Genomic DNA, 8,325 nt, shown 5'->3' with positions numbered 1-8,325 from the left:
ATCTATAAACACCTAAAAATCTTGAAAATGAACGATTCAAATATGTTATAAAATGCACTATTTTTAAAATCTTTACTCTTGATATATATATATATATATATATATATATATATATATATATATATATATATGGAAAAGTTTATATAAAGTTGCAACCTTAAAATGTAGAATCATAGATGAAAAAAAATTTGAGTCTTGGAAATAGTGCATCTTGCAACACATTATCTAGACCATCAATTTTCAAGATTTTCATATATTTATAGATCTACTTGATTTTAACTATTTTAGAAATTTAAAATTTTCTAATTAAGTATGAAAATAGGTTTTAAGATAATACCAAGAACTCTTTATAACAAAATTACATGTTATGATAAAATTTTTAAGGCGCACCTTAATTGGATTGTTTAAAATTGCATCCTTATATATATATATATATATATATATATATATATATATATGCTAAGATGATCGATCGAAGAGTTTTCCGGTCATTGAAACGAGGGTTTTGAGGGATACCTTGAAAATAGCATTACAAATTGTGGAATTCATAGGGATATAACTAACGTAGAGTATCTTGGTAGAATTTTGAAACGTACAGTGTTTCGTAGTCACACTCATTACGAAGGTAAATTTGAACAAAAGCTTATGTTGTCCTGCATGGTAAACATGCACACTTGGGGCATGTTTGGTATATTTGAAAATATTTTTATGAAAGTTTGTTCATATGGAAGAACTCCTTGTGATTAGGTGTAGGTATTTTTTCACATTAATTATAAACCAATTAATGTGAAAAATGAAACTAATTGATGTAAAAAACTCCAACATCTAATCACATAACTAAATGTGCCATTAGTCAATGAAAAATCAACATGCACCATTGACGTAAATATTAAATCACATAATCCCCATAGCTAGCCGTTTTCGGCTCCATAACAAATTGTCCCTAGGATCAACATACGAGTCCTATTTTATTTATTTTTTAATGTATTCGTAAATTATTGCACACCCTAGCATCCACTTTCTATACGTGCGCTTTTGCATCAAGTTCAAACTAAGTTTGGCATCGTACTTCCCCATCGGTTACACGTGCATGAGATGAACGAAGTGCTGGTTCTCATTATAGGGCAGTGATTTCATGCAACGGATGTATCATAGTATAATACAATCACATTTTTAGAAAACTATATTTGTGGTATTTGTATGATTCAAAATTTTGTACACACTCTCTTCATTTCAATAATCAAAATCTAATAGTGTTAAGACAAGACCGGTTGGTAGATGGATACCCCCTGTACAAGGTTGCTTAAAGCTAAACTTTGATAGTAGCTCCCTCGGTAATTCGGGTAGTACTGGTATTGGAGGTGTGGTACGAAGTTGGACTGGATAAATTATTCTTGCTTATGCCGGACCAATTGGAATTGCCATGGCTAACATGGCTGAGTTCAAAGCCTTACTCAAAGGATTACTTTTTATTAAAGTCATGAATCTGGGTCACTGTATAATGGTCGAAGGCGATAGGTGATATAACAAGGAACAAAGAGTCCCTTGACTGATGTGGTCGATCTGGGTACAAGTGGTTAATTTGGAAGGGGATTTATCTTTATCATTCCATCATGTCTTTAGATAATCGAACGTTATTGCTGATGGACTGGCTAAAAGAGGGGTTTCCATGGATTCTGTTTCTATCGTGAATGATGTAATGAGTGAGTAATATAACTGTATTCTAGTTTGGCAATAAAATTTGATAACATTTGTAAAAACATAAAAATAAAAAATAAAAATCCCAAAAAAAAGTTTCAATTTGAACCCTATGGTGAAAATTAGTCCCCTCCAACAACGAATCTACACCATTCATTTGGTGAATTTCAAGATCTTAGCCTTTACAAACTCAAAATTATTTTTTTCTTTTTTAACATTGTTTATCTAATGATAATAAAACCATCTAAAAAAGCTGGAAAAGAAAAAACCCATCTAAGGCCTAGATCTAAGCATTTCACCAAAATGGACGGCCTATGTTAATGTGGCTCAAAAAAGACTTTCTAAGTTGCATTTTTCAAATTTTTCTTTTTTTTGATTGTTCATTACAATGAAAAGAGTATATATTTCAAATTTTGGAACAAACAAATAGCCTTAACATGGTTTTAAAGGGTTGTTGCATCATACTATAATACAAACGTTGCATGAAATCACTGCCACTCGTTATAACTGCCATTGATCTCTCTCTCTCATAATTCTTTCTGGTAAATTATAGATAAATCTATTTTTAATTTTTTAAAATAATATCATGTATAAGTAATTGTGACTTCCATGTATAAAAGGTAAATGGTCTCATTGCATACAATTCTATTTCAATTTTATTTATATTTTTATATGTCGGATCAAGCTCAAATTTGGTATGTTCATATTTCTTGCCAATGTTTAACATGGATGGTGAGCGGATCGTTCAACCACAAATTCATGTTGGGTCGTTGGATTAGTGTTCCAAATCGTGTTTGCATAGGTACGACTTGGCAATCTAAAAAATATAAAAAATACATGAAATAAAATAAGAATTAAAACAATGATTTCAAGGTTGGGGATTTAGATGAGACCTAAAAAAAACATTAGATAAGCTTAGAAAAAAGTAAAAACGTATATAAGTGGGGGTTTTAGGGAGGAACTGAGCTGGGACCCATATCATTCCCGAACAAGTTCGGTCCTAATGGATTTCCATTCAGATTGGTGATCCATATCGAAAGTCCTCGGGTTTTAAAATATTGCTTCTTACCACTTATACCTAAAAAAAAAAATTTAAAAAAAAATTCAATATTTTATATCATAAACATTCCAAATTGAGTTTAATCCAATAAATAAAAATTAGATAAAACTAAAATGCAATTTACGTTCTTATAAAATGAAACTTGATTATAAAGTATATTTTATGTTAGAGTATTTTTAAATATAAAAAAATATGAGTGGATTTATCTATAAATTTACATATTACATTATTAAGAGTGATGGACTATCCCAGCATCATAACTATAAACTCCTCGTATTGTCTCTAGTTCTTATATGAAGAATCCCATCAGGTAGGTTATATGCTTGTTCTCTTAAATTATATTTTTCAATAGAATATTATAGATAATTATTTATTTCCTTAAAAAGGTTGACCTTATAAAATAGAGGTTAAAGGGGAGGTTTACATTAAAGTTCTTATAAGATCTGGCCTTTGTGATCACCCGCTTGTTGCATCTCCTCTCGAATATACCAATTTGGTATTCATCCGTTACTTTAATTTTTCTTTTACCGGGATCAGAACCAGCCAAGTATCATCTTCCCTCTACTAGGATGTTCGCATTCTTACTTTCGTGAGGTCGACAGATTTTAAAGGAAGTTTATGAGGAACGGTAAAATTACGAGAAATGACCCTCTCTCATCTATGTGTATAGGATTTCAAATAATCATCATTAAATTTGATACAGATATTTAAAAAAGTCAAGTCACACATTTATGTGATAACTTTTCTAGATATCCACATCAAATTTAATGGCGATCATTTGAGATCGTATACGTATGGGTGGGAGAAGGTCTTATAGAATCATTACTCAAAGTTTATATAAGGATGCTACTTTATAATGTAGAACTACGGATGCCGCTAAATAATCCATCAAAAAAGGTAGTTTTAATGTTGCAAAACCTTTTGAGTGATCATCCCGACATCGAGATGTATGACTATAAAAAATAAAAATATTTTAAGTCTAAAAAGTAGTGCATTTTACAACATATTATTTATACCGTCCATTTTCAAGATTTTCATATGTTTATAGATCTACTTGATTTTAACTATTTTTAAAATTTAAAATTTCATATTTAGATATAAAAATAGATTTTGAGATAATCCTAATAACATTTTACATCAAAATTATACACCATGATAAAATTTTAAGGGCACCGTACCTCTACACCCGGAGGCGTCCATATGCCAATTTCACCCATTGGGAAAATATCTATATGCCTCCTATTTTAAGTTTTATATCTCAATCAATGTTTCAAAAATATCTTGGACATAAAAATTTTAAGTTTTATATCTTTTTAACCCTTTACACTAATTTTATCCACTTTAATCATATGTTTTTTACCATAAACAAATTGTAAAAAGTTCTTCTAAACACATCATCTCTCTCTTTTCACGTCTCACTCCCAACTCTCTTTCTCTCTCCCCCATGACTATCCCCAAACCCCTTCTCTCTCTCCGTATTACCCTAAAACTAGGGGCACGGGAGAGCAAAGTTGAGTCTTTGAGCTTCAGGGACCAGAAAATTTTGGACAGAATTGCCACCGTTCTCTTTTTAGAATGGAAGGTGTTGGTCCCTTCTCGCCAGAAATTCGACAAAAAACGACGAATGGTGATTCCGGTCTTCAGTTGCATGTTCCAGAGCAGGCTCTATACTCCTGCACATAGTTAGTAAATCGCCGATTTTTTTTTTTTTAAATCGGTGACTTTATTAGGAACTGTTTAAAACTGTGACTTTATGAAAAGGTCGGCAAAAAATCTCGATTTTTTCATAAAAATGTTTAAAGCACTATTTTTTCATAAAACGATTTACACAAGACTTAAAATGCATATTTTTTTTTACATGTAATTTTTCTTCTTTTTTTTTTTTTATATGTTCGAGTTTTCTTGTTTTTCTCTCTCTAAAAATCAGCATCCCCCAGCAAAAAATCAGCATCCCAAATCTTGCCCAAGCCCAAAGGTACCTTTTGCCATTTCTGTACTTCTTGCTTACTGAAATCCCACTTAGAATTGTTTTGCCCTAGTTGCTTCAAAGTTTACACTTAGGAGGCATCATTAATTGATGGCGTGAAATGCTCAAAGTGTGTCTCAGTTTCACATTCAACCAGTGTTTCTCCTGAATGTTTGCCTATTTATGCCTGCACTCATTGCACAAACCCTAACTTTCCTTTCACAAATAATGGTGATTCTAATAAGAAAGGGTGGGGAATTGATAGGAACTTGTGTTCTATAACTCCTAATTCTAGACCAGTCGTGAATCTCTTAAGTGCAAGGGCTATTGTGGCAGCCGCTCAAATTTCTTCTCTCTTTATGAATAGATTTGCAATGACTGCTAGGGGTGAAGCTGATCGAAGAGTCATAGATTCTTCGAACGCAAAAAGAAGGGCAAGTGATGCTCTTGTAAAATCCTTTAAATTCAGAGCACCCAAACATAGAACTCAAACCCTTTGTCTTTCTCTCGGGAAACATCCTTTTGAAACAGACAAGCCTTTGTTTTCATTAAAAAAGAAAAAAGTTTATATAGAGCGAAGGCTTTAAATAATCAAGTTAGAGCGCACTTCAAAAATTTCACTAGACGATGTTGTTTTAATGCTCAAATATCCTCAAATTAGTCATCTCGACATCAAGATGCATGGACAAGAGAAAAAATAAATTTCAAGTTTTGAAAATAGTGCATCTTGTAACGCATTTTTTGACCGTCAATTTTCAAGTTTTCATAGATCTATTCGATCCACAATATTTTTAAAGCTTTAAAATTTATAATTAAAGATAAAAAAATAGATTTTAAGGCCATCACAAAGATTTTTAGCACTGAAATCATATTTCTCGATACCATTTGAAGATGCGTTGTGCTTTGATTGTTTAGACCCTCGGCTCTATACAAACCTCACCCATTAAAAAATTGCATATAAAATTTAACCATAGTTATAGAGTGACCATAGTCACCATACCATAATTAAAGTATTTTAATGAGACAAAAAATTAGTGTATTTTTTTTGGTACCTACTAAGTAGATGTGATGTTTGTTAAAGTATTTAATGAGTACATTTATATGGTATATTTTTATGGATGGATTGGTTATTACTGGTTTTGACATAATTTTTATTTTTTTGAATTTCAATTTTTTTAATATTTTAAAATTCTACGATTTTTTTATTCCGATTTTTTTAACCTAATTCGATATATTGGTGATATTTTTATATGAAGTATTTTTGCCGATCTGTAAAATAAAACTATTTCTTTCTGATTTTATGGTGAACCGATTTATTGATAGTCCCCGTCCAAAAAACATATTTCCAATGACGGTACTCTTGCAGTGTTCCAGCAGAACTCCTTTGTATCAGATTTTGATGGAGCTTGAAAACCAGGGTTATGGAATAACTAGAAGGGTTTGGCCGTGACGAAAACCCAAGAGGGGGGCTGGTTTCTCTCGTTATGCTCAATCCGCCATCGACATGTTGTTCACTGATGTCCTCGCCAAAGTGGGCAAAGATTGCATACCCTGAAAACGCTCTCCAGCCATTGTTACAACAGACAAACCGAAGAGAATTCATCAGCAATTGGGCAAATCTCCATTAAATGGTTAGACTTTGGGCCATCGAACCAGACTACCCATCCGTTGAAGGCAAGGCTATAATTGCAGGATAAGGGGGATCCAAAGACACAAATCCATGGTTCAATTAAAGATTTAAAGGCCATTGCTCCTTCTTTGCTCAATAAAGTACACCATTTCGATTTACCCAAAAAATTTTACCTACCCCCAAAAAAAAAAAAAAAAAAAAGTGCAGCATTTCGAGCTCAAAACTGGGTTCAAGAGTCTTTTTTTAGAGCGAGTGGCCTTTACATTAAGGGTGCAGTTGGCATACGGATGCATCAATAGGTGTAGAGGTAAGGTGCACCTTCACATTTTATCATGGTATATAATTTTGATGTAAACTGTTCTTAGGATTATCTCAAAATTTATTTTTTTATCTAATTATAAAATTTTTAATTTAAAAAATGATTAAAATCAAGTAGATCTATAAACAAATGAAAATCTTGAAAATGGACGGTGTCGATAATATGTTGTAAAATGAACTATTTTTGAGACTTAAAATCTTTTTATTTTGTATGGTCATACATCTCGATGTCCAGATGATCAATCAAAGGGTTTTTCAACGTTAAAACTACCTTTTCCAATGAATTTTTTAGGTGCATCCGTAGTTCTACATTATAAGGTTGCATCCATATATAAACTTTTTCCTAACATTAATTTATCTCTTTTATAAACAAGATGAGGAAATTATTGATCATCTATTTTTACATTGTCCATATACCTTTCATTTATGGTGTGGGGTAATGCAGAAAATAGGGTTGCCTTTACCTATCCCTTCCTCAGTTACTTTGCTAATGAGTCAAATGAAGATGCGTGGGCTCTCAAATGAAGATGCGTGGGAAGCAACATGCGTACCTTTTGATGGCATGGCTATAGGAATGGTTGAATTACAAAGCAAAATTAATTTTTTGGGATGGAGTTGGTTTAGTATTACAAAGGCGAGTTGGGGGATTTCAAGGAGAGGATATTGAACAAAACTTTGATAATCTAATTATGTAAAGATCTCTAAAGATGAAGCCATGGTATGTTTGGAGTCTACCAACAATGGGTTGCATGAAATTAAATTTTGATGGCTCTTCTTTTGGAAACCCGAGGTCTTCAGGAGATAGGGGTGTATGTCGCAATCACGAAGGTTAAATAATTTTTTGTTATGCTGGGCCTTATGGGATGGTTTCTGCTAATCACGAGGAATTTGTATCTTTGCTACAAGGATTGCTTATCTTTAGGGAGAAGGGTTTTGAGCAAAACCTGACCATTGAAGGAGACTTTCACAATGTTATCCATTGGTGTAAAGGTCTGTCAAGACCTCCTTGACGGCTTTTAACCGTATTGTACAAGGTGATTGAGTTATCTTCTAATGCTATTTTTACCTTTCATCACGCCTACCGAGAATACCATTGCCGATGATCTAGCCAAGAAAGAAGTTTCGTTGGATTCCCTGATTGTATCTTGTTCGGTATTTTAATTGGTATTGTAATAACTTTTATTTCTAATAATATTCATTACTCTTGTAAAAAAAAAAACCTGGTTCAAGAGCAAAAGGCTTTGATTTGAGAATTTGTAGTCAACCACTACAAATACCAAAGCTTGGAGTGAGTTTAAAACCAAGTTTAGAAGAAGGTTTGTGCTTATGTAGTAGATTGGAAAACAAATAAGAACTTGTAGTCGAAAGATCGAACACCTGGTCTTGATAATTCAAACATCGAAACGAAGAGAGAGAGAAGGGGTTTGAGGAGTCATGGGGGAGAGAGAAAAAGAAAAGGTTAGGAATTGAGAGGTGAAGAGAGAGAAATGATAGGTTTAGAAAGGATTGTATTTCTCCCCTTTGTTAAGGTTAAAAATATAATTAAAGTGGATAAAATTAGTCTAGGAGGTTAGAAGATATAAAACATAGGATTTCTATACCTTAAAATATATTTTGAGATCTTGAGTATGTGGAGATATGAAACTTAAAAAT

At 32.4% G+C, this 8,325-nt stretch overlaps 1 long non-coding RNA gene across 1 annotated transcript; it reads left to right on the top strand.

Annotated features, from left to right (window-relative positions):
• Window positions 1-5,846: 5,846 nt before the first annotated feature.
• On the top strand, window positions 5,847-7,747 carry LOC148782737 (uncharacterized). The gene is made up of 2 exons (XR_016053000.1): window positions 5,847-6,661; window positions 7,118-7,747. It is a non-coding gene; the product is annotated as an uncharacterized LOC148782737 (long non-coding RNA).
• The last annotated feature ends 578 nt before the right edge of the window (window positions 7,748-8,325 follow it).

Source organism: Amborella trichopoda, chromosome 3 (genome assembly GCF_054954075.1).
Source record: "Amborella trichopoda isolate Santa Cruz 75 chromosome 3, AtrichopodaSantaCruz75HAP2 v2.0, whole genome shotgun sequence".
Lineage (NCBI taxonomy): Eukaryota > Viridiplantae > Streptophyta > Magnoliopsida > Amborellales > Amborellaceae > Amborella > Amborella trichopoda.
Note: the sequence above shows the minus strand (reverse complement) of the source record. Positions and strands in the feature narration are given on the sequence as shown.